This window comes from Felis catus, chromosome C2 (genome assembly GCF_018350175.1).
Source record: "Felis catus isolate Fca126 chromosome C2, F.catus_Fca126_mat1.0, whole genome shotgun sequence".
NCBI classification, from domain to species: domain Eukaryota; kingdom Metazoa; phylum Chordata; class Mammalia; order Carnivora; family Felidae; genus Felis; species Felis catus.
Genome location: NC_058376.1, coordinates 54,390,154 through 54,416,029, shown reverse-complemented (window position 1 = coordinate 54,416,029; position 25,876 = coordinate 54,390,154). Strand labels below are relative to the sequence as shown.

The following is a 25,876-nucleotide window of genomic DNA, read 5'->3' as shown; positions in this document are numbered from 1 at the left end:
TTTAATGTGGCATGTAATCCAAGAAATCCGGATTTTATTTAATCAATAAACTAAGAAAATAACCAGTATTTTACAAAGAACTTTAAAAGTTGTTAAGTTATTAATACTAACACTTCCTAAAATTATGACAATGGTAAAATTAAAATGTAAACACTAGTAATTTATGGGCAGGAATGGCTAGAGAACCGTGTTATCTCAGCAAAGTCTGAAGAACTGAAGAATCAAAATATGAATGGTCAGTGGCTCCCAAGTCTTAAATAGAACTGACTTTCAGAGGGTACAGAAAAGGGCGCTGATTCAAACAAACGTATTATTCAATCAGTCTGCTGTGAGCCAGGAATCCAGCAGGAAAGCTCTAGACAGGTGAGGTGCCATAGTGTGGGAAAACCCTTCACTGCCCAGCAGGACCCAAATAAGAGTAAAAGGTTAAGGATTACCTTGAGGTTTCAGGTGAAATATTCCTACTAGAAATAATTAACACCTTTGAGCTACTGTAAATAAGTAGTCTCCTTCTTACAAACCAGCAACACTTTACTGCCCTTTCTCCCAAACCGTGAGGATTGGTAAGACAGCACCATTTCAAAATCTTTTTTGGCCTCCTTTATTTTACAATCACATGTCACTGAGCTGAATGAATGACCCAGTACAACCATGGTTTTAACTACTTAATGCATCATCACTACCTACTGGGCAAGACTTAAACTCAACCAGGGAAGCACCAGACTACAAGTAGGGTAATGGATTTCCTGCTGAATATCTCACCAATTGCCACTCCTTAAATAAGAATGAGAAAGGTAATTATTGCTCCTGTTAAAATAATTCCATGGACCAGAACGAAGACAGTGAATGCATTATTATCCTTCCAAATGTATAGAAGACTAAACGTCTACAGTCCCTAGTCACCCAAGCCACCACCCTGGAGTCAGACAAGCTGCATTCTGAAACCTTCTTCCAACAAAACATAAGGTACTGATCTGCTATCACCATTCTCAAAAAAAAAAAAAATAAAATAAAAATTAAAAATAAATAAAAGCTTTTATTTCCACTTAGCTGCCACTTAAGATTTATAAAAGGTTCATTTTCCCTTTCATTCTCAACTCAAGTCCTCACAGAGCATGCTTTCTTTATCGCAGGTTGCCAATTTTTGGTACGGTAAAAATCCCATCAAGTTGCACTTACATGATGTGACAATTAACTTTTAATGATGGATAAAAGAGGTGGATGCATAAAGTCATTCTGCATTCTATTACTGCACCTATCTAATAAAGGAAAGCTCCTTTATAAAGGTCAGAAAATTTTCGTCTTTAATCAGAACTCTAAAAGACAGACGAACTTTGAAAATAGATTGCATGGGCCAAGGTATGTGTAATACAGAGCCTTCTGTTGTGCACTGCAGAAGTAAAGAAATGTCTCCACTATCCAGTCTTTTAATTCCATTTCTAGTATGTTTATGATTTAAAAAGTAATGGTTTCCTAAATAACTAGCATTTTATACTCAAGTACTGTATTTATAGATTTCTAGATTTGATGTGATGTCTTAATATCTGAGATCTAAACACATGATTTCCCTGGATAGAAATGCAGGGTCTCTGTGAAAAGCTGGGCAAGTTGTGCTATGCACAACCCTAGGGGGCACCACTTACATCACAGAGCACAGATCTATGCTCTGGCTTCCTGCCAGAAGGCAATAAAGTGTCTTGTTCTAAGTAAATCAATCTATTGTTACAATTTTTCAACATTTGGAACTAGAATATCTCAAGAAAAGGGTACCTTTTTTCCTAACTTTCTAACACAAGCAAAGTAGGCCAGCAGCTTCTGGGACTACCTGGTCCTTATTCTCTGGAAGGTCAGGGTTAGATGATGACCAGTCCCCAAGGGGATCTCCCAGAAGCAGAGCTCTGATAAGACCTACCAGGCTTCCTCCCTGCAGAGGAGAGGTTAATTTCTCCCAAATGAAACTTAAAAATACCAACCTTGAAAATATCATCCAGGGTCCTAACTCACTCATGTTTAGTCCACATACATTTGAGTGGGTTCGGTCAGTTACAAGGTATGTGGTCACTATGTTTCACTACAGCAGTTTCTTAACAAGGCCACCATGAGGCGTTCCAGGACACAAATCAGCTCAATCACTCACAACTACATCTGTTGTGGTTTTACAAACTTCTTTCTCCTAATCAACAGTTATGAGCAGTTTATATTTTCATGGGTGGAACAAAAGCTAACAACTTTAAAAGTCCTTTTCCTTTAAGATTAGGATGAGCTGCTGTTAAGGCTGGGATGGTTTTTCCTAAGACCACACTGTAATAAACTTATGGCATTTGATAAACTGGCATGCCATTTAACAATGTGTTATTGTTTTGCAAATTCTTCCTCTGTTTTCAGGACACAGGGAGCTACACCAAAGCCATGTTTCAGTTTATTATCTATTTGCTACCAAAATTATGTTACACTACTAAATAAATTAGAAGTCAACTAGTCAGATAATAAAATGATTTCGAAGTTAGTATGTATAATGCATTACATATAGCTTTATGCTAACAATAACATTTTAGTTCTTTGATCTTTTTTACCATTTATATAAACAACAGCACAAGGAAAAGTCACATATTCCTGCTGTGAAAATGGTGCCATCAATTGACAAACAATTATTTTCTACATCATTTTGGTGCTAAACAGATTTCTAGAGCAAAACACCAAACGAAGCAGTCTTAGGTTTGGTTCCAGTTCTGCCACTCACATGGCCGGGATCCTTACTCTGTGCCTTACTTTCTTCGAATTTAAAATGATGGATTAGACTACGCTAAGACCATTTACAATATCCCTTTTAGAGCTAAAATTCTATTACTCTCTTTTGGTTTAAGTTTTCTGAATTCCAAAACTTATTTTCTTTTCTATGTGATGGCACAATATTTATTTAAAAAAAAAAATCAGGTATTTCATCACTTAGAATGCTATTTAATAATACTAATTTTTTTAAACTGTAGAGGTTTACCATATGCTTAAAATGACTCAAGAAATAGTTATTAACAAGCAAGTCTGTTTATGGCTATCTGTGTGACAGTGTAGGAACACAAATAGAGAAAAGGTACTTTTATCCTGAGCCAGCACCTCAGCATTACAACTCAGTAGGAGTCAAAACAGGTACATGGCACTATAGAGTGGCACAATGCCACGCGGGCAGCACAAGAGGCAGTGTGGCAGTGTAAGGGAGTGAGTAGGAGCATGGCCTCCTTAGACAGAAGGAGCTGGAATGGAATGCCAGCTCCACCACTTACCGGAAGAATGACCTTGGGCAAGCTGCCTAGCTTCTGAGACTCAATTCCCTCATCTAAAATGGAGATGATAATTCTTTCCTCACAGGCTGTTTCGAGGTAAAGAAAGACCACTGCATTCCACTGCTTAACAGCTGAGGGTAAGGAGGAATTGCACCTAATTATCCTCATGACTTTTATTTCCATACTCTATTTTAAATGAAAAGTCAAACGAAAGAAAAGAAAGTTCATAGTTATTAACTCCTTCCTTCTTAATACGCCTTCAGTAAACACACACATTCTGGCTTTTTTTCAAATTGCAATTCTTTAACAAACCTCTTCTTCAGCCATCAATACTACACCATGTGCCAAAGCTAGTATAAATATTCAAATACAAATTATAAAAAATTGAAGGGAACCTATACAAATAAATATGCTAAATAAATTGCTTTTGGGTCAGAACTTAAGTCTTTTAAATGTGTACTTATTTTTGAGAGAGAGGAAGAGACAGAGACAAAGAGAAAGCAGGGGAGGGCAGAGAGAGAGGGAGACAGAGGATCCAAAGCAGGCTCTGGACTGAGAGCAGAGTGCCCGATGCGGGACTCGATCTCACAAAATGTGAGATCATGACCTGAGCCGAAGTAGGATGCTTAACTGACTGAGCCACAAAGGTGCCTCAGAACTTAAATCTTTTAAGTAAAAATGTACTGTAACTCTAACACAATCAATATTTTATCATTCAGTATGGTAAAATAATTAGTGGGCCTCTTTACTCTTGGGGAACTTTGAGATAAGACCCTAACAAATAAAACTTTTCTACTATGTAAAACATTAATTGAATAATTGATCTTATAGTAATTTTTGAATAGAAAGATCTTCTCTTTTGTAGTTGGCAGTGGTGCTATATTGAATTCTCTAACTGGCCTGTGAAGCATTCCTTTCCTAGAGTGCCAAATTTAAATGCATTTTTTTTTTAATTTTTTTTTCAACGTTTTTTATTTATTTTTGGGACAGAGAGAGACAGAGCATGAACGGAGGAGGGGCAGAGAGAGAGGGAGACAGAGAATCGGAAACAGGCTCCAGGCTCCGAGCCATCAGCCCAGAGCCTGACGCGGGGCTCGAACTCACGGACCGCGAGATCGTGCCCTGGCTGAAGTCGGCGCTTAACCGACTGCGCCACCTAGGCGCCCCTTTAAATGCCTTTTAAAGTTAAAAAGAAAAAACCCTCAGCACCTACCTCCACTTCTTTCAAAACACCAGTTGATTTCAAATTATAATATGAATGTGTTCCAGAAATGGGTGTAGCTCAGATATCTAGATATCAATTCATATTTTCTAATTAATTTTCTTATAATTTCAGAAATAAATCTTGCAGGAAAAAAAAAATGGCCCCGGTACATAATCCAAATCTCACTTAAGAATCCTAATATACACTTCAAAGCACATTCTTTGTCAGTGTGTGTTCCCTATGCATTTAATTTTCCATTACAAGCTGTAAAAAAGTTATCGTCAAATGGACAGTTGTTCCATATGATCTGAGAACACTTATTTAAATACAGAGATTTAAGTACACCAGAAATTTAAGGCCCATTTCACTAATTAAACAATCATGTTGTCTACGCCACTGCTCTTCCATTTATTTACAGTTACTTTTCAGGCTGAAAATAAGGAAAAGAGAAAAAAAAAATCTTAGTTCAAAGAAAATAAATTCTGCTCTGCACAGTGGGCAGGTCTCCGGAGGAGTGGCCAGAATACTGGGTTCCGTTCTGAGGGGAGTCAGTGCAAACTGAGTGACCTGGGTAAAACCACTTGACCCAGGCTGATGCTTCATCTGTAAAATGGGAATAAGGAGGGGCGCCTGGGTGGCTCAGTCGGTGGAGCGTCCGACTTCGGCTCAGGTCACGATCTCGCAGTCCGCGAGTTCAAGCCCTGCGTCGGGCTCTGGGCTGATGGCTCAGAGCCTGGAGCTTGCTTCCGATTCTGTGTCTCCCTCTCTCTCTGCCCCTCCCCTGTTCATGCTGTGTCTCTCTCTGTCTCAAAAATAAATAAACATAAAAAAAAAATTTTAATGGGAATAAGGATACCCTACCATCTACCTCACGGCATAGTTACAAAGAGCAAGTAAGAGGTCAGTGAAATCACAGTGTAAACTCTAGATAGCAGTAACAAGCGCAAGACCTATTTTACAGTTGCTGTGTCTTAACAGTAACAGCCTTGCAATAAAGAAAGATTTGATGGCTTAACGAGGAAAAGGATGAGAGCAAAAAGTTTTTAACTATTTAAGCTTTTATCCGGAGACCATGCTACAGACTCAGGAGTGCTCTCTGAAGAAATTTTTGTCCACCTCTAGGAAGCTGGGGCGACTAAACTGTTTTGTCAGGGCAAAGGGGAACTTCCTATGTTTACTGCAAGACATCAGAAATGGGAATTACAGCATAGTCATTTATTAATTGTGTAGATTTAAAAGTGCTTTAAATAAACATGTCCCAAATGAGATTAAACTGTCGAAGGACCAGCGAGTACCTGCCTTGACTGGTGTGGCAGAGCCAAAATAAGGCTGCCCGGCCAGCTTCTTGTCAAGGAGGAAATGTTTGCTCTCCCCACTCAGACAACGCTAAATAAAATGCATGACAGGTTTATTTTATGACCACAAAACTGGAATTTTTACCACCTTTTAAAGAGAAAGTCTAAATAATAAAATTCCAAAAGGAAGAGAAAAAATGCAAACTACTTTGTTTTATTTATTTGCAAATAAATTCAGTACTAATTTTAAAAGTATATATTGGGGTGATCCATGACATATCCCAGCTTTTTAAAAAAATTTTTTTTTAACTTTTATTCCTTTTTGAGAGAAAGAGAGAGACAGAGCATGAGCGGGAAAGGGGCAGAGAGAGGGAGACACAGAATCTGAAACAGGCTCCAGGCTCTGAGCTGTCAGCACGGAACCCGACGCGGGGCTCGAACTCACGGACTGTGAAATCATGACCTGAGCTGAATTCAGACTCTCAACTGACTGAGCCACGCAGGTGCCATGATATATCCCAGCTTTAGTGATGAGGACAGAAGGAATGGGATGATAGCATATAAGAAATAATTCTATTGGGGGTGCCTGGGTGACTCAACCGGTTCTTGATTTCAGTTCAGGCCATGATCTCACTATTCGTGAGATCTAGCCCCATGTCAAGATCTGTGCTGACAGCACAGAGTCTGCTTGGGATTCTCTCTCTCTCTCTCTCTCTCTCTCTCTCTCTCTCTCTGTCTTCCTCGCTCATACTCTCTCCCCCAAAATAAGTAAAAAGAAAAGAAAGAATTCCATCATAAGCTCCGTTTTCTTCCTTGACAGTATGTGAGCAACATGTTAAAAATGATGTTTAAATGAACAACTAAATGTGATCTGGTAGTTGTGGTCACCAAAGCACACCTCTGTGGAGGCAACACTGCCAACGCTTAAAAACACATCTGTTGGGAATGCAAGCTGATGCAGCCACTCTGGAGAACAGTATGGAGGTTCCTCAAAAAACTAAAAATAGAACTACCCTAGACCCAGCAGTTGCACTACTAGGCATTTATCCACGGGATACAGGGGTGCTGTTTCGAAGGGACACATGCACCCCCATGTTTATAGCAGCACTATCAACAATAGCCAAAGTGTGGAAAGAGCCCAAAGGTCCACTGATGGATGATGGATAAAGAAGATGTGGTATATGTATACAATGGAGTATTACTCGGCAATCAAAAAAGAATGACATCTTGCCATTTGCAACAACGTGGATGGAACTGGAGGGTATTATGCTAAGTGAAATTAGTCAGAGAAAGACAAATATCATATGACTTCATAAGTCAAATATCATATGACTTCATAAGTCCTCATATAAGGACTTTAAGAGACAAAACAGATGAACATAAGGGAAACAAAAAGACATAAAAACAGGGAGGGGGACAAAACAGAAGAGACTCATACATATGGAGAACAAACTGAGGGTTACTGGAGGGGTTGTGGGAGGGGGGATGGGCTAAATGGGTAAAGGGCATTAAGGAATCTACTCCTGAAATCATTGTTCCACTATATGCTAACTAATTTGGATGTAAATTTTTAAAAATAAAAAATAAAATTATTTTTATAAACAAACACATCTGTGTATGAGGCAAACCCAGAATCGCTGACTTTCCTTCAATGAGGGCAGGATTCATTTACAGGCCTCTGATCTTGATGGTGACCCATGCTTGAAGGCTCAGAGTCTCCCATATCCAGCACACAGATAGTATAAAACAGAGCAATTCAATAAAAATTAATCACTTACCAGCTCTGTCCTAGATGCCATGGACACAGACAGGAGTAAAATCCAGATTTTAATGCTTAAACAAAGGTCATAGTTTTTGCTATCACATCTGAGGCCATCGAAGCCATTCCTCAGAGTTGTTCTTATGAACACTGTGTCCTCCTCAGGGGCTGTGCCCCTTCTGCCTACCTATATGTAGTCCATCTCCATATTCTTCCCTGCTGAAGGGACCTCCTGGATCTTAACCTTTTCATGCCGGTGGATCTATAGCCTCTGCCAGATCCCTCATGCTGAGCTGCATGCTTGTCCACACCCGTACTTGGTCAACTAGTATTTATTTAATCCCTACTATGTAGCAAGCACTTTTATAGGTATGGGAGATAATGCTATGCACAGAAATGGTCTCTATTTTTGCCAGATCCCTCATGCTTGAGCTAGACTGTCACCCCTACCAACCAGCCTAATTCTGCCTATTCGTTCAACAGTATTTACTGAGCTCTACCATGTTCTAGGGGCTGAGGAAACAGACGTGAGCGAATCAAGAAGACCATGATCTCACAGTAACCTAAATTTGAGGTGATACTGCCAAATTTAACCAACAGTCTCCAAAGTGGGGTTCCTGAACTCCAAGATGAGCAAGAAAGTCCACTAGAGTAGATAATACTAGCATTTTTCTTCATGTTCATGTTTTTTTTTTATTTCTAAGCTATCTATATTTTTAAAACACAATATATGAATAACCCAGTAAATATAATTTATAAATAAATGTACACACAGCAAGGATACATGCTCAAATTCTTTTGCAGAGGGAAATAGCATTTTTTCAATGTTTATTTATTTTGGGGACAGAGAGAGACAGAGCATGAACGGGGGAGGGGCAGAGAGAGAGGGAGACACAGAATCGGAAACAGGCTCCAGGCTCTGAGCCATCAGCCCAGAGCCCGACGCGGGGCTCGAACTCACGGACCGCGAGATCGTGACCTGGCTGAAGTAGGACGCTCAACCGACTGCGCCACCCAGGCGCCCCGGGAAATAGCATTTTTAAAAGCCCATGGGCCACTAGTGGGCTTGACTGATGATGACACATTTGGAGTGAACTGTCTGGCTAAGGTGGGATTAGCCTGGGTTGTCCACTAGATTAATCTTCTCTCTGATAGACCCAAATAAGCATTTTGCAAGGATGTCTAAACATTAAGCTATACAACCAAAGTTCAAGTCCATCCCAACTTCTCCTCCCTAATCAACTCCTACTGCCTATACTCTCTCATCCCTGTGTGCCATACATAGTACAGCATCCTTACTAGCCATTCACATTTGGGACGTGTATCATTACTATGCTAGAAACATCCTGAGACCAAAGCCATTATCCTTTTATCCTGCAAACCCCAGAATTCCTATGTATTGGGGGTAACTCAATAGATACCTGTTGCAAAAAATAATGACAATTCAAATACGGAACCCAGAATTACCAAACAGATATGACAGAGAACAATTCTTTGATTGCTTTTCTTCATAAAATGATTAGTACTGTACTCCTTTATGCACCCCCATGTGTACTTTACAGATCATTAATTACTTACATAGGGACCTGGGAATAGTAAAACTTGCTCAATCTGTAAAATCAGTAGCCACTGCTAATTGAAGATCAATTAGAAACACACATGAAGCATTCTGAGATTATAGTTTCTCAATAAAAATATATAGTTTTGAAAAACTGATTAAGTCAAAACTTCAAGGAAAACATCTTTAATGAAGTTCCAGTTATCCAAATTCTTAAGACCTACATACTAGACTTTAAGGTCATCTAGCTGTATTTGAAATATGTCAGGAATGACATATACAGTTACATTAAAAAAAAATTAAAGGACATTCACTTCCTAACAACTGACTCATGATCATAATTCCTTATGCAGTAAACTCATCACTGTATGTGAGATCGGGTCCTCACACACGTAACTCTGTCCTCACCTGTGATCCCATTCCTTAAACCCTTTCAAGCTATAAGAAATTTTGCATGGATTTGCCTTATTCATGTAAAGACTATATGTGAAAAATTATTAAAATAAAACAAAACTCTGGACTGACAACAAACCTGAGCATGTTCTCTGGGACTACAGCTGACCCTTAAACATAAGTTTGAATTGCACGGGTCCACTTATGCACAGATTTTTTACAGTACAGTACTGTAAATGTATTTTTTATTTTCTTAACTTTTTTTTCTCTACTTTATTCTAAGAATACAGTATATAATACATATACAAAATGTGCTAATTGTTTGTTATCAGTGAGGCTTCTGGTCAACAGTAACCTATTAGGTTAAGTTTTGGGACAGTCACAAGTTATACTCAGATTTTTGTCTGCACAGGCATCAGCGCCACTAACCCCCGTGTTATTCAAGGGCCAGCTAAAATATGGCACCAAATGAGATGAGAACGCATATCCATACACAAAACTTACAAAGAAGCTCATTATTACCACGAGGACTGATAAATAATGAGATCTAAATAGTTGTACTTCCGTGATGCCAAACAGAAAGAGAATAGAAGAAAGGACTCACAAGTTACTATTCTGTGTATCTCTGTTCCTCTTTGCTGCTTTAATGTAAACATTAGGGTCATTATCAATGTTGTGAGCCTACGAAGAAATATTTTCCCAGATGAGCTTCTTCTTTATGAATGTCTTTTGTTTGGTATTAAAGCACCCAAGGTTGGCAACTGGAACACTGAGCAGAATATTTCAGAAACAGTTTTAATCTAAACTGGGCTGATATTGTGAAATGACCAGTCAAAAGAGTGCCACAAATAAAAATAGGTGAAATAAACACAAAAATGATGATTAAGAAGTGATACTGAAAGTCTGATAAGTCAAAGGGGACTCCAAAGACCAGATCTAGATCACCAAGCATAAAGCAGATCAAAAAAAGCCAAACTTATGGGTACCCTCCAGGCCATGGCTTACTAAACCACGAGAGAAACTGCAGTTACAAACACAGGTTGAAAACACACTAGGGACACATAGGTGGCTCAGTTGGTTGAGCTTTGACTCTTGATTTCAGCTTAGGTCATGATCTCACAGTTTGTGGGATTGAGTCCTGTGTCAGGCTCTGGGCTGACAGTGCGGAACCTGCTTAAGATTCTCTCTCCCTCTCTCGCTGCCCCTCTACTATGCTCATCTCTCTTTCAAAATAAATAAACTTAAAAAAAAAAAAAAAGAAAACATACTGGAAAATCTGGGCATCACTTTTAATCTATAATCTCTCATGAATAGAAAAGCACTTTTTTCTCTCTCTAGAAAAATCTCATTTTGTGTTTAATATGTGGGCTACAGATCTTATTAATACACTCCTAACTAGTAAAATAAGTCTCAGGTATTGCAGTTTATACTATTTTTATTGGCATGTGTTTGGACTCCTAGTTCGGATGTCTAGTTCAAACTTACTCCAGGTAAGGTGCTTTTAACATAATTTGGAATCCTCAACCATTTCCTTTCACTTCAAAAGTGTTGTCATCACAGATTGTGACATTAATAGCAATAAATAAAAAAAGGAAAAATAACTTGGGACACCTGAGTGGCTCAGCTGGTTGAGCGTCTGACTTCAGCTCAGGTCATGATGCTACAGTTCGTGAGTTCAAGCCCTGCATCGGGCTCTGGTGCTGACAGCTCAGAGCCGGGAGCCTGTTTCGGATTCCGTGTCCCCCTTTCTCTCTGCCCACCCCTGCTTGTGCTCTGTCTCTCTCTGTCTTTCAAAAATGAATAAACATTAAGAAAAAAACATTTTTTAAGGAAAAATAATTTAAAAGGAAGTCCAAAATACTTGAGACTGAAACTTAACTTTCTAATATAAATTGAAAGCCTTAACAAAAAACAAAGTAGTTGGCCTTTTAAAAACAGACCAAAAGACAAAATGATGCACTAATATTTAATAAAAGCCAAATGAAGGTTAGAGGCCTAATTTTTTTAAATCCACTCTAGTGCTTGGACCAAATTAGTTTTACAACCTCAATGACAATTAGGACAAACACTGTAACAGGCAAGAAACTCCCCCCATATTTCGATGCTCAGCTCCTATGTTGGAATTAGCTAGTTTTTCAGGGTATTTGATCCCATACTATTTTATGCAGTATCTGTTAAAACAATTAACACAGAATAACTTGTATGATAGATATTTACATCTACTGGAATTTTCCAGCCATTAGACTTCATGTGCTTTAAGGACAGGGCTATTCCATACTCATCTTTATATTCTCAAAGTCGAAGTCAGCATCAACACACCACAGGCACTCGATCCATAAACAGCTAATTAAACCGATAGTTGTTTTGCTACCTGAATCTCACCAATACTTGATCAAATTTCTTAATGTGCAAACTGTTTTTTTTTTAACATGACCTAAGAAAACAAGTAGAAAGAAGGGTGTCAAGTGCCAGAAAACCCACCTACTTGAAAGAGAACAGTATTGAAGTAGTTTATGTGGGGGAGGGGAATGAAACACAAGAAATGGAAGTCCACCACCTTTGAAAAAGTATCATGTGGCTAAAACAATTCAAGGGCACATCCTTAGTAAGATTATCATTGACAAAAATTACCCTGCCAAAATAGGTAAGTATCCTCTTTACATGTTTCACAGATCAGGCAAAAAGACAAGTCAGTAAAAAAACAACAGGAATGACAAATTTTTTATCTTCTATATCTGTATATCTCTGATTTTGCTGAATTTGCAAAGATAGAATTTACTAATTTCAGATGAATAGGGCTCGGTGTACAAAAAAAAAGTAACAAGTTACTTTGTATTTTCTAAATGATTTGCTTCTTGTATATAAATGTGTAATTTATCAGATCTCTTCCTAATCACAGGAGAAATAAGTTTCTTCGGTAAAAATAAATCAAAGCACCCATAAGCCACTTCAAAAAGGACAACTTTTGGGGCACCTGGGTGGCTCAAGTCAGTTAAGTGCTGGTCATGGCTCAGGTCATGGTATCGCGGCTCGTGAGTTCAAGCCCCGAGTCAGGCTCTATAAGGACAACTCAGAGACTGGAGCCTGTTTTGAATTCTGTGTCTCCACCACTCTGCCCTCCCCCACTCACGCTCTGTCTCTCCCAAAAATAAACATTAAAAAAAAATTAAAAACAGGATAACTTTTGACTAACTCTATATCTAATTCATGTTTGATCATCAGATACTCTGAAATGATAAAGTCCATGAATGTGCTTAATTTTTCTACTCATATTGAACTTATTTTCAAAACAAATGACATAAACTATTTTGTAACACCATCCGTGTTATATTGGTAAATGTACAGTAAAACCTTGAATTGAGAGTAACTTGTTTTGCGAGTATTTGAGACAAGCAAACATTTCTAATAAATTTTAACTAGATAAATGAACAATGTCTTGCAATATGAGTAGTATGTGATGCTGTATGTCACATGATCACAACTGAGCCAATGGTTCCTTTCTCTCTCTCTCTCTCTCCCCCCCCCCTTTCTCTCTGGGATTGTGGGCGATCATCTCTCACTCTTGGATGCTCGGTCTCAGGCTGTGGTGTTTGGCAGAAATAAGTGATTTTTCAGAACGTTGAAAGGTACCCACAACTGGCACTCCTGTATTTTTTGTCACTTCAAAGCACCTATGGACAGTCCTTTGCTTTTCCATACAAGAGTAAGCTTAGGAATGCTCTGCTTCATTTTAGGTCAGGCTGCCTGCAGATAGAGACCCTTTCCTCTGCTGCCTTATTGTCAGTTACATTAAATACAGTATATGATAAGAGTTTATTAATACTGTACTGTAGTCAACATCCACGCAGGTGTATTCACTGGTCCCCATAAGAAAAAGATCCATTGAGCCAATAGATAGGAATGATTCCATTAGTGACAGTGAAAGTCATCCTGTCCAATAACCTTCCTCTCAGGGCACTTGGGTGGCTTAGCAGGTTAAGCAACCAACTTTGGTCCAGGTCATGATCTCGTGGTTTTTGAGTTTGAGCCTCAAGTCGGGCTCTGTGCTGACAGCTCAGAGTCGGGAGCCTGCTTCAGATTCTACGTCTCCCTCTGCCCCTCTTCGCTCTCTCTCTCAAAGAATAAACAAACATTAAAAAAAAAAAAAAAACAACCCTCCTCTCTCATCTCCCTCACACCAGCCATGAAGGTTTTCAAAGGTAAGTGTAGGTTAATTTATTTTTCTTTATATTTTCTTTATTATTTTGTATTGTATTACAGTATTGTAATCATTTTTATATAAATATTTTTGGGTTGTAGAAAGAATCATCTGAGTTTCCATTATTTCTGAGGGGGAAGTTCACTTTGATATACAAGTGCTTTGGATTACAAGGATATTTCCAGAATGAATTATGTTTGCAAACCAAGTTTTACTGTATTAAAAAGTTCCAGAGTCTCACACCAGTCAGAATGGCTAGTATCAAAAACACATGAAATAACAAGTGTCGGCGTGGACGTGGACAGATGTGAACCCTCATGCACTGTTGACTCGACAGGAATGCAAACTGGTGCAGCCACTCTGCAAAACAGTATGGGGGTTCCTCAAAAAATTGAAAATAGAACTACCATATGATCCAATAATTCCACTATTGGGTATTTACCTAAAGAAAACACTAATTCAAAAAGATAGACGCACCCCTATGTTTACTGCAGCATTATTTACACTAGCCAAGATATGAAAGCAACCCAAGTGTCCATCAATAGATGAATGGATAAAGACGTCACACACATCACCACTACCACCGCTACAGAATATTACTCGGCCATGAAAAAGAATGAGATCTTGCCATTTGAAACAATATGTATGTACCTACAAGGTATTGTGCTAAGTGAAATATATCAAAGAGAAATACCGTATGATTTTACTTATATGTGGAATCTAAAAAACCAAACCAAACCAATGAACCAACCAAAACCAGACTCTTAAATACAGAGAATAACCTGGTGGTTGCCAGATGAAGGGGAATGGGAAAATGGGCAAAACAGGTAAAGGCAATTAACAGGTATAAACTTCCAGTTATAAAATATATAAGCCACCAAGATGAAAAGTACAGCATAGGAAATATAGTCAATAATACTGTAATAACATCGTATAGTGACATATGATGACTATACTTATCACGAGCACTAAGTAATGCATAGAACTGTCAAGTCAATAACAAAAAAAGTATGTAAGGTACCTATATCTATACAGATAAATGTATATATTTGCTTAAAATAAAATAAATAAGTACCAGAGTAAAAACATCATAGAACATTCAGCTTGGAAAACTCACCTTTTCATGAAAGAATAAATGATTTCTACTGATGTACCAGAGGAATTAATAAACAGTAAAATCAGTAACTTGTTATTAGACACTTCTATAATAGATAGATCAACCAGAAAGAAAGTTCACTACATGTCAATTTATAAACACAGTTTGGGGCTGGTTTAGTCTTTGACTGTGATCTCACTGAGGAGAACTGACAGTAGGCCCCAGTTCAGAAACTTTCTCATCTATCTCCCTTAAGAATGATAAAGTAGTGGGGATAAACGGGATGGCTCAGTTGGTGAAGTGTCCCACTCTTGATTTCTGCCCAGGTCATAACCTCACAGTTCATGAGTTCCAGCCCCAAGGCAGGCTCCTGGCTGACAAATAAAACTTTAAAAAACGTAAAAAAAAAAAAAAAAAAAAAAAAAAAAAAAAAGTAGTGTTCCAACCCGATGACTTCAAAATGAAGATTTTACTTTTGGGGAAAAAGAAAAACTGGGAGGAATTCTTGGCTAAAATTGCCCCAAACCTTTCAGTTCTAACCTCTTGGAATGTGGCCCTAAAGGAGGCAATACAGAAAAAGCCCAGGAGACTACAGCCCTCCTAATCCTGACAGTGTCTTGCTACCTGTGTGACCTCAGACAAGTTACTTAACCTGACACTTAGTTTCTTTGCCACTAAAATAGGATTACCTCTCATCAGAAAACTGTTGTGAAAAACAAAGTAGTAAAAATAAAACTTGTGCTTCATAAGAACACCCTCAGGCCAGATTATCTTTCTCAATTCCTCCCAAAGTAAAATAGTATGTGGGAAACTCTGCTAAAAATCTGCTTTTAACTTTCCTTTAAATATAAATGAAGCTATATAGTCATCCTACCACCCTAAAACACAAAAATGATTGGATAAGGAGTTTACTTCAATTTATTTCATAATAGTAACAGGTGACTTTGACTCACATAATCCCTTCCTAATTGACATTTCTATGTAGGGAACTGTGTAAGTCTCAAATTCATATGTTAACAACTTTATTACATGAGTAGTGATGATTACTAAAGTAACTCAAAACTACAAAAAAAATCTTTAAAATCAAATGGTAAAAAGAAAAAAAAGTTCAATTCCATACTCTCATTCTCAAATATTTGTAGGTAGTATCACAGATTGCACATGAGTGAATACAATAAAAGGCTGAAAGAAAAAGAAAAGACAGAAAAATAGACATCAGGGAGGACAGAAAGGAGAGAAGAGTCCATGGCCACCTATCTCAAAAGCTAAGCAGGATTGGTCCTAGTTAGTACTTGGATGAGAGAAAAGAGAAGGAGGGAGAAGAAAGAAGGAAAAAAAAAAGGCAGGAACAAGAAGGGAGAGGGGATCAGAAAGAAAAAATATATAACTTCAGTAACTCAAAAGATAATCAAAATTTGACAGCTGGATGTAGAGAATTAATTTCTTATTTTGTTCCACGCTCTACCACATGAGAACTCAACACTTGGGTGAGTTTTAGGAGGTGCACCAGAAGCTGAAAAACAACTCAGCATTTTTTTAAGATTAAAAGAATCAGCATTGCTAATAAGACTCCCTCTGAATTACTCAACCTGTGGTTTTCCTACCCCAAAGGATAGAGTTGTATCAAAAAATAATTAAATAAGAAAAACCTTCTTTGGCCATTAACCATTTCAGTCCATAATAAATGAAGACTGATTGAAGTTTTATCATGATCCAGCTATTAACTTTATTCCCAGAGTGTCCTGTGTACTCTTCCTCACATCACACTTTACGTTTTTCTATAGTAGTTTTATAGGAAATTAAAAATAGGTGTCTGGCTGGCTCTATCAGTAGACCATCTGACTTGATCTTGGGGCTGTGAGTTCAAGCCCCACATTGGGCACAGAGATTACTTAAAAAAAAAAAAAAGTACAAAGGAAAAATCTTACTTAGCATTTCACGGTTAATTATTGAAAATAAAGGTATCTAGAACCAATATGAAACAATATAATTCAAAGGCCTTCTCACCTTAGACTAAATCTGCATAAAACACTTTGTTTTTTACTTTTCTGATAGAAGAAATGTGCAAGTGGCAATATAATAAAGGAAATATAACCCTTCATGAAACCTCTCATAACAGTAAACCATAATGAAAGTAGCCTAAATTTTGTTCACCATTATATGAGAAACGTCCAACAAAGTAAAAGTTTCAAGTACAGATTTCAGTGTGTGTGTTTAATAAACTAACAACTACAACAAATACCAAAGAAGGATCACAATGTCAAAATGGACAGGTGAAGTTCAACTAACAGGTGGGATGGAGTGGGGTGTGTGTGTGTGTGTGTTTAATCTTTCCTTACCTAGGAGCCCTTCACTTTACTCAACTTAGGAGGTACAAACGTCAACTACCATTTTGCTTAGCTGACTTTATAACCTCTGATGCCTTCCACCCTCATGACTGAAGCCACAGGGTTTCAAAAGACAGTTTGACTAAGTTAATATATAATGTTTGGATGTCTTGTTAGGCTATCTTACATGATTCACCAGCTTACAATGAACTCAACATGTTCAGATGACCAGTGATCAAAATCAGCAAAAGGATATTCACGGAGTTAAATGGGTAGAAATACCAGACAATTTCACTCTGTGAACTAAGAAAGTTAATACAATAGGATCACAGTCCCTTATCTGAAACCCTTAGGTCCAGGTATGCTTCAGATTTTTGTGAGTCTTAAAGGTCAGATGGAGAGGACAGCATATATTACGTAACATTCCTAGCTAGATCTACGATAGCCACCTCATAGCCAAATACATTACTATTTCTACAGCAGAATATGCGAACATCCCTTCTAAGTAGGCTTTACAACTACTTCAAACAAGGCCATGACGGTTTGGGTCAGGTTCTACCACCAAATGAGTTTTGAAGCCAAACTTCTGGAGGAAAAAAAAAAATTAGTTTTTCAGAGATTTTTTTAGATAAAGGACTGTGAATGTATATCCAATATCATTACACATCAAAGTATAAAGACATTTGCAAAATATATAGTTTATTAATGTATTAGAGATAAAAAAAAAGTAAGCTAAATTAAAATATAGCAAAGTAAAAAGATGTTCCTGGCAAATGTAACCTTAAAAATTAGGAAATACAAAGTTATTTAACTTTAATTTATTCAAATAAATTAAATGAATGTCTATGTTAGAGGCAATGAGTACTTGAGTATGATAGGAAGGTCTGAGAACCCTGATACTCATAGTCTTTTGTACTTCCTTTGCATTTAACCACATGTTGCATTTTTCCTAGCTTTTGGTTTTCACACTGTGATTTCAGGGATTTTGTGTATTTCCCATTCATCTTCTCCTTAGCTTGCCCCTCTTTTTTATTTAAGTGCCTATTCTGTGCAATGTAATTTGTTACGCACTCCGGATGTAATGCTTCTCGATCTTCATGCCTTGACATAAGGGTAAGTTTTAACTGGTTGTGAGGAATGCTCAAGTAATTAGTTATGAACAAAGTACCACAGTTTATAAAGAAATTGACATGTTTGCATATGGGTGTATTCAAAGTTTTCATTATAATGTATCACTCTCACTTATATTCTGATATATTTTCTTGATAAGGAATGAAGTGACTTTCTCACACTGAGAACTACCACATAATTTATCTAAGTCTATAACCAGGGACATTAGAACACCCTATGTTAAACATCAGTCACATATGTCTTAGCAGAAGAAAATTTGAGAACTGATGCTCTAAGACATTCCAAGATGGGCTAAAGTCACCAGAGAGAATGCCCAGTGCTGTTGACTAACCACTTTGAAATATGAAAAGAGCTATCCTCCTGTCCTGTGCTGTCTTTTTAAAGAGGTAGGGAAATTATTCCCCAAATTAGAAGGGGCACCATACTTAACTATGGCATGCCTCAGTTATTCGTCACTTTTACCCTTTTATCTTTTATCCTTGTTATTCTTACTATTTCCTTCTTCAGTAATAAAGTGCTTATCTAACACCTCACATCCAGCTAAAAATGCACCAGTGTTTCTTTACACCAGGGTTGAGAATTACAGTTGGCCCTTGAACACTAAGTCAGTCCACTTATACATGGATATTTACAGTACAGTACTATAAATGTATTTTCTCTTCCTTATGCTTTTCCTAATAACATTTTCTTTTCTCTAGTTTACTTTATTGTAATATAGCATATAATACATAAAACATACAAATTATGTGTTAATCGACTGTTTATGTGATCATGTTATCAGTAAGGCTTCTGGTCAACAATAGGTTATTAGTAGTTAAGTTCTTGGGGAACCAAAAGTTCTGTGCAGATTTTTGACTGCACAGGAGTGGAGTGTGATTAGCACCCCAATGTTCAATGGTCAATTGTACTTTATAGAAAACAAAAATTAAAAGGCACAGGCTTGGTCAGTTGGTAGAGCATGCAACTCTTGATCTTGAGGCCGTGAGTTCGAGCCCCATAATGGGAATAGAGTTTACTTTAAAAGAAAGAAAGAAAGAAAGAAAGAAAGAAAGAAAGAAAGAAAGAAAGAAAGAAAGAAAGAAAGAAAGAAAGAAAGAAAGAAAAGGATGTTAAAAAAAACTAAAAGGCACAGCTTCAAGAAACTTCAAACTTAGTGGAAGTTGGGATGAGGTGAGATACAACTATAAAAATATACATACTGAGTGCTGTCTGTGAATAAGGGTCATAGCAGACATTACTGTCTACAGTAATTCTCAATCTGTTACATGGTAAATATTAATACGCCCTTTTGCACATAATAATGGAAGCTTATTTCGTAGTGACATGCTTAACTTCCCTCAGTCAGTACGCAAGAGGGGCAACAGTAGTGGAATTCAGGGATCTTTGGCTTCAAAGCCTCTGTTCCTTGTACTACACCTGCTACTCTAGGAATATCAACAGAGGGTGACAAGGGGTCTCTCAATATTGCAAACGTGCTGACTGAAATACAGTCACAGACTGAAGCTGGAAGAGAACTCATCAAAGAACGTTAACCCTACATTCAGTGCATGACTCCTTCCTATTCACTCTTTAGCCACCTGTCCCCTACACCAGAGTTCTCAAAGTGTGTTAGAGTGCCTTATATTTGCTTCAGAATCACTGAAGCACTAGTTAAAATGCAGATTCCTGGGCCCCACCTCTCACACTTATCTAGATATGGGACCTCCATTTTTTTTTAAGATTTTATTTTTAAGTAGTCTTTACACCCGGGGCACCTGGGTGGCTCAGTCCGTTAAAGCATCCGACTTCGGCTAAGGTCATGATCCCACAGTTCGTGGGTATGAGCCCTGCAATGGGTTCTGTGCTGACAGCTCAGAGCCTGGAGCCTGCTTCGGATTCTGTGTCTCCCTCTCTCTCTGCTCCTCCCCTGCTCACACTCTGTGGTTTTCTCTTGCACGCGCGCTCTCTCTCTAAGGTGAATAAATGTTAAAAATAATGATAATAATAATAATAAGTAATCTTTACACCCAGTGTGGGGCACGAGCCTACAACGCCAAGATAAAGAGTTGCACACTCACCAACTGAGCCAGCCAGGCACTCCTGGGGACCTCCATTTTTAACAAGTCCTCCAGGTTTGTGTTTTTCAAAATGTAAATCTTAAGATTAATTTAGTGAATAACATCATGATTTTTTTAAATAAAATAGTTTGGAACACATCAGATTTATAAAGATTAGATAGGAATAAAAAATATCAGAGTGCACTGCCCTTAATACTGTTCAAGGAAACTTTTGTTACAGTTTTTATACATGGATTAGGATATAAAAGGTATTTCTTACCATACACCTCAGTGAAAAACACTTAATACAACTGCTTTAAACAATTTTACCCTCATTCTTATTTCTCCTTTGAAATAAGTTATCGATGGTTTTTTTTAGTTATTCCCTTTACCAGAAACCCAACATTCTGTGTCCATTTTATGATCTCAGTTACTCCATTCTAGGAACTTCTGTTTTATTCCCTAATCTTCACCTAAGGGCCATGTTTAACTATTGGTTTAATTATTTAATCAATATTTTACAGTATCATTTTATTTTTCTAAGACTTGAGAAAATCCAACTCATTCTTTTTACTTTGTATTCTATACAACCTTCTCAGAACCTGAAGTTATTTCATTATCTAGATCCTTGAAGTGACTCACATATTTTAACTTATTAAGTTTATATTTTGGTAGGTGTGTCAATGCTTCATGGTCTACAATCAATCCTTTACGTCTTTCACTCCCTTTGTCTTTCATCTTTGTATTTATAACTTTTAGGTAGAATTTGTTATTGGTTTGCCTTCTTTTGTATTTCCATTGTGTAACTGATACTTATTCCAGTTCTCTCATCTCATCTTTTCCTTTGAAAGAAAAAAAAATGTAAACAATCCCCATTAATACATGAGGATTTTCTGCATATATCCTTACAGTTTTAACATGATGTCCTGGCATTTCAAGAAACTGTATATGCCTTTTAAAGGATAATATGGACACATATGAATGTTGAGTGAAGCTGTACTCAAAAAGTGCTTTCCTCAGGTGTAACTTAATATATAGAAATCCCTACAATTCGATACAGTATGTGATGACTGCCCCTGAGGTAGTACAAACCCACTGACTGAATTACGGTCACAGAATCTTCTAGCCGGAAGATTCATTCAATCTTTAGCTTCAATCCTTAGTACCTTCAGAGCAGTGCTTCTCAAAGTATAGCCTGAGGACCACCTGTATCCAGTATATCTGGGGCACGTGATAAAAACCAAACAATAAAATTACAATGTTTTTACAATTTGGGTTTGTTTTCATTTCTCAGTGAGAGGAAGAAAGTTGATGAAAAATATAAAAAAGCTATCACTCGGACCTATTTTAAAAGATGCCCTCTGGTAAAATGTTAAAAAATGAGGTGGACTTCACACTGCAAATTCAAGAAAAGTGTCTCTTTCTTAAGCACTGCTTAAGATTAAGTCTTGGGGCGCCTGGGTGGCTCAGTAGGTAGAGCATCCAACTTCAGCTCAGGTCATGATCTCGTGGTTTGTGAGTTGGGAGCCCAACACGTTGGGCTCTGTGTTGACAGCTCAGAGCCTGGAGCCTGCTCTGGATTCTGTGTCTCCCTCTCTCTGCCCCTCCCCTGCTCACACTCTGCCCCTCTCTCTCTCCCTCTCTCTCTCTCAAAAATAAATAAGCATTTAAAAAAAAAAAGAGATTAAATCTCAAAATACAGGTGTGCCATACTGGTCATAATGCAATATGCCAAAATTAATTGCCTAAATTTAGTAACTTAAAACATTTAAATATCACAATTTTAAACATTTCTGCACTTTTTAAGACATTAATAATATCAAGGATTTCCTTTAGTACAAGTATGTCGATAACGAGGCTATTTTCAGAGTTTTTTTAGTAGGGTTAAACTATGAAGTCTTTATTACTTCCATTAAAGATTTCTGACATAAAAGTAGTTGATACTCATGTTAAGATCCAGTTAAAAGTATGGTACTTGTTTTACCCATGCTCTATAAAATCTAGGAAAATGTAAACTTTTAGCATGTTGGCTGATGATTAATTAGAAATTATGTTTGTAATTTTACTGAAAAGTATGACTTTATACTTTAGTTGCTGAGTTAGATTTTCATGAATTGTGCCACATTGTTTTGAGACTATTCCTTCTTTTTTAATTACATACAAAAAGCCTTATCAATTACATAGTTACAGCATAAGCAAACCATAATTACCTGTTCATATTAGCTTTCACTCAAAGCTGTGTTTTAATTCCAATGTCTAAACAAATCTCTGTTTCAATGGATTAAGCATAAAGATCAGATCTGTAGGTCAAAGGTATACACTTTCCAAGTTGTATAGCACAGCTATATGTGTAAGGCAAAACCATCTCACAAACTCCTAAACCCAGAACTTTATTTTTTAATTTAGATGCAAAGATCAGATGAATTAAAAAAAAAGGAAGGTGTCAAAATTGCAAGTTTTTGTTAATATCGAAGTCTCTAGTGGACTTAACCCACCAGGGTACCTTTAAAGGATGTAGCACTAAGAAACAACATATATGAACCCCTTTTCCAATAGCTAGCATTAAATGTGAAATGCAAATTAAGACTTCAGTTTCAAAACTTAACATAGATATGCGGAATAATAAAATGAGAAGTTTGAAAACTCTTGGCAATAAAATAGCAAAACCTCTATCTAAGTTCTTATTTTGATAATTAAGCTTCAAATCAAATAAATATGTTTTAGATGCAAATATCTGGTAATTCATTGTCAGGGTGACTTCTTTGAGATCACTATTACAAGTTTTACACTACAAAAACTACTCTGACTTCAAAGACCAAGCCAGTTCTTGAAAATATTGTTTTAATGAAGCAGTTGTTTGATATCTCAAAGAAATTCAAGAGCTCATCAGATCGCTTTTATTCTGGAAATTACTGATTCCCATTTTAAATTTTGAATTGGTCAAACATATTTCCATGGGGAAAAAAACTGACATTAAAAGTTTGCTCCAGTGAACAAAATAATGTGCCTCACATGTATAAATGTGGTGTTCTTTAGTAAATCAGGAATGCATTTTGAATACTCTTGCCATATGTTCAAAAATGAAAAACTTCTCTTGCAAACAAGCTTAAAAAAAAAAAAATCAAAGACACTGAAATCCACATATTTTGGTGTGCACTAAATTCATCTTACAGAACCATCTCATTCTGATTGTTCCAATCAGACTGTTATGTATGTGACACATTAAGAGGTTCTCGTAACTATCTGAAATAATGTGATATTTACATTCCATGAAAGATGTTGGACACCGAGCTTCTAATCACCTAAGGTTCTCAGCAATGTCAAAGTACATTTTGCTACTATATGGAAACTACCAGAGAGGCATGGTCCTCAATTCCTCTTAATATTAAAACCACATTTTAGCAACAAATATAATAGTAATATAATATCCCAAAGAGATAAGGCCCCTTTCCTTTTTCTTTCATGGAAAACTGAATTCAAGTCTATTTTCATTCACAAAATACAAACTCCATCTTCACTACAGTAACATGATTAAGTATTAAAACTGATTTACACATTTAGTACAACCAGTTTTCTGAATTTATCAGCAATTTGGAATACCTGAGGTGTTCTTTACAATTGAGGGGCAAATTGCAAACAATTGGGGCTCACCGTGCTACCTTCGCATGTTCTGTAAACCCTCACCTACACTGTTACTTCTCACAAACTAATTTTTCAGGCACTTGCTGCCCCACACATTATTTCAGCAATTTTTCCATTTGGGGGCATACGTCTGAAAAAGGCGCTTAAGGGACTTCTGAGTCGTTGTTTATTGCATATACAGGCTGCTAAAGTATACCCAATTTCTCTAAGTATATAAATTTTGCAGAAAATTATGATTAATTTGGAAATGTTTATTTGCCTTTTGTATCAGGCCTTTTATATCTAAATACTAGATTTACTATACTGCCTAGTCCACCCTTCCCCACCACAAAAATAACTGTCACAAACAGCACAAGTTACCCAAGACAGAGCACCTAAGAAAGAGTAAGCAAATGTCAGTCACTATAATTAGAGAGGCATTCTGCACAATGCTTCTTTGGGTTTTTAATAATTCTCTCCACTCATAGGCTGCATTCTTTCTACAATATTATCTAGTATTAAATTTCCTAGGCCTTCAACTCTGTAAAATTTCATTATCAACTAAATGACTATTTGAAAATAAGTTTTCCAATGACACTTGCAGATAAATGTGAAATAAACATTTCAACTATCTTAATAATAACAGCAACTGAATTCTAAATACTAAGTATCATAAGTTGATTTCTGCTGTGGGAAACTCAGGGAGACAAGCTTTCTGGGATGTTGCAACCCCAATAAGCCACCTTCTTATGTGAACAGTAAGGACCCTCAGGTCATTGCTAATAGCCATCCAGCTTCCCTGTAGAAAGAGTTTGCTTACTTACCCGGGAAGGCAAATGGAAAGTACACAGGGAGGAAGATGAACTGCAGCAAAGCCTTTGTCATATGATAGTGACCTATAAAGTATCAAATAAAGGTACATCATCAGTATGGTAGAGCTTTACAATAGAGTCCCAACTCCTGCAACACCTCTGAAGGAAGGTCCTCAAAACCCAGGAGTTCAGCTCCCCACCAACCCCTCCCCTCCGTCTACCTCCCACCCCCACGCGCGAACTGTGGAGCAATACAAGCAAAGAAGCTCCCTGTATTCAAAGAGCTGAGGGTAGCCCAGCTGGCATTCCAGGGTGTCTCCAGCACCCTCACTCCCTACTCCCCGTATGCACAAAGCTGAAAGTTGATCCTGTCTGCAAACCCAAAACCCACACCGCGATCATTCATCAACTTGCACAAGTGATCGCCGCCCCCAGAACAAATACACCAGTAACCAAATCATAGCAATCGATAGGCAGCCCGAGCCTCCACGGTGCCCAGGAGCCGGCTGGAGGTAGCACGGCGACGGCAGCGGGTCCAGGTAGCGCAGCCCTCAGCCCTGCAGACCTGGGGCGGCCACAGCCGTCGCCCAAACGCCCGGCCCCAGTCACAATCCCGAGATTGGAGATCGGAACCGAGCCTGGAAACACATTCGCCAGAGCCCGGGCGGCAAGTGCAGGGCCACCAGGTCTTGGAGGTCGGGGTGGGGGTAGCTAGGAAACCGAGAGGGAGGAAGGGAGCGAGGGATCCCACCCCGCCTTTGTTGCTGGTCACCATCAAGTTTGCATCTTAGTACAAAATGTCGATCTTAAAGGCTGACAAGACAGAGGCAGAGGCACAGGGAGAAAGAGAAAGGGAATAGAGTCCATCTTGCTTTGGGGAAGAGGGGGGAGAGAAAAAATGAAGTACAAATCCCACACTCCGGGCGTAAAAGTCTGCTAAACACCTTTCCATAACGGAGGAGCAACGAGTGGGGTGTCCCCGTCCCCGTGCCCGCTCGAACTGGCGGCGGTCTGGGCAGAAAACGCCTCCCTCTCCTCCTCTTCCTCCTCCTTCCCCTCCTCCTCCTCCTCCTCCTCCCTCTCCTCCTCCTCCTCCTCCTCCTCCTCCCGCGGGCCCCGGCGAAGATCCCGCCGCCACCGCCGCTGCCTCCGCTGCCCCCCGGGGAGG

The 25,876-nt window shown here is 38.1% G+C and overlaps 1 protein-coding gene across 6 annotated transcripts in view; it reads right to left on the bottom strand.

Moving 5' to 3' along the window:
- BBX (BBX high mobility group box domain containing) overlaps positions 1–25,876 on the bottom strand; it is a 286,976-nt gene that overhangs the window by 258,822 nt on the left and 2,278 nt on the right. For all 6 annotated transcript variants that reach the window (XM_019839647.2, XM_003991606.5, XM_019839650.2 and 3 more), the window contains exon 2: positions 24,721–24,792. The gene's annotated coding sequence lies outside the window, so the exon portion shown is untranslated. The remainder of the gene's footprint in view (positions 1–24,720; positions 24,793–25,876) is intronic.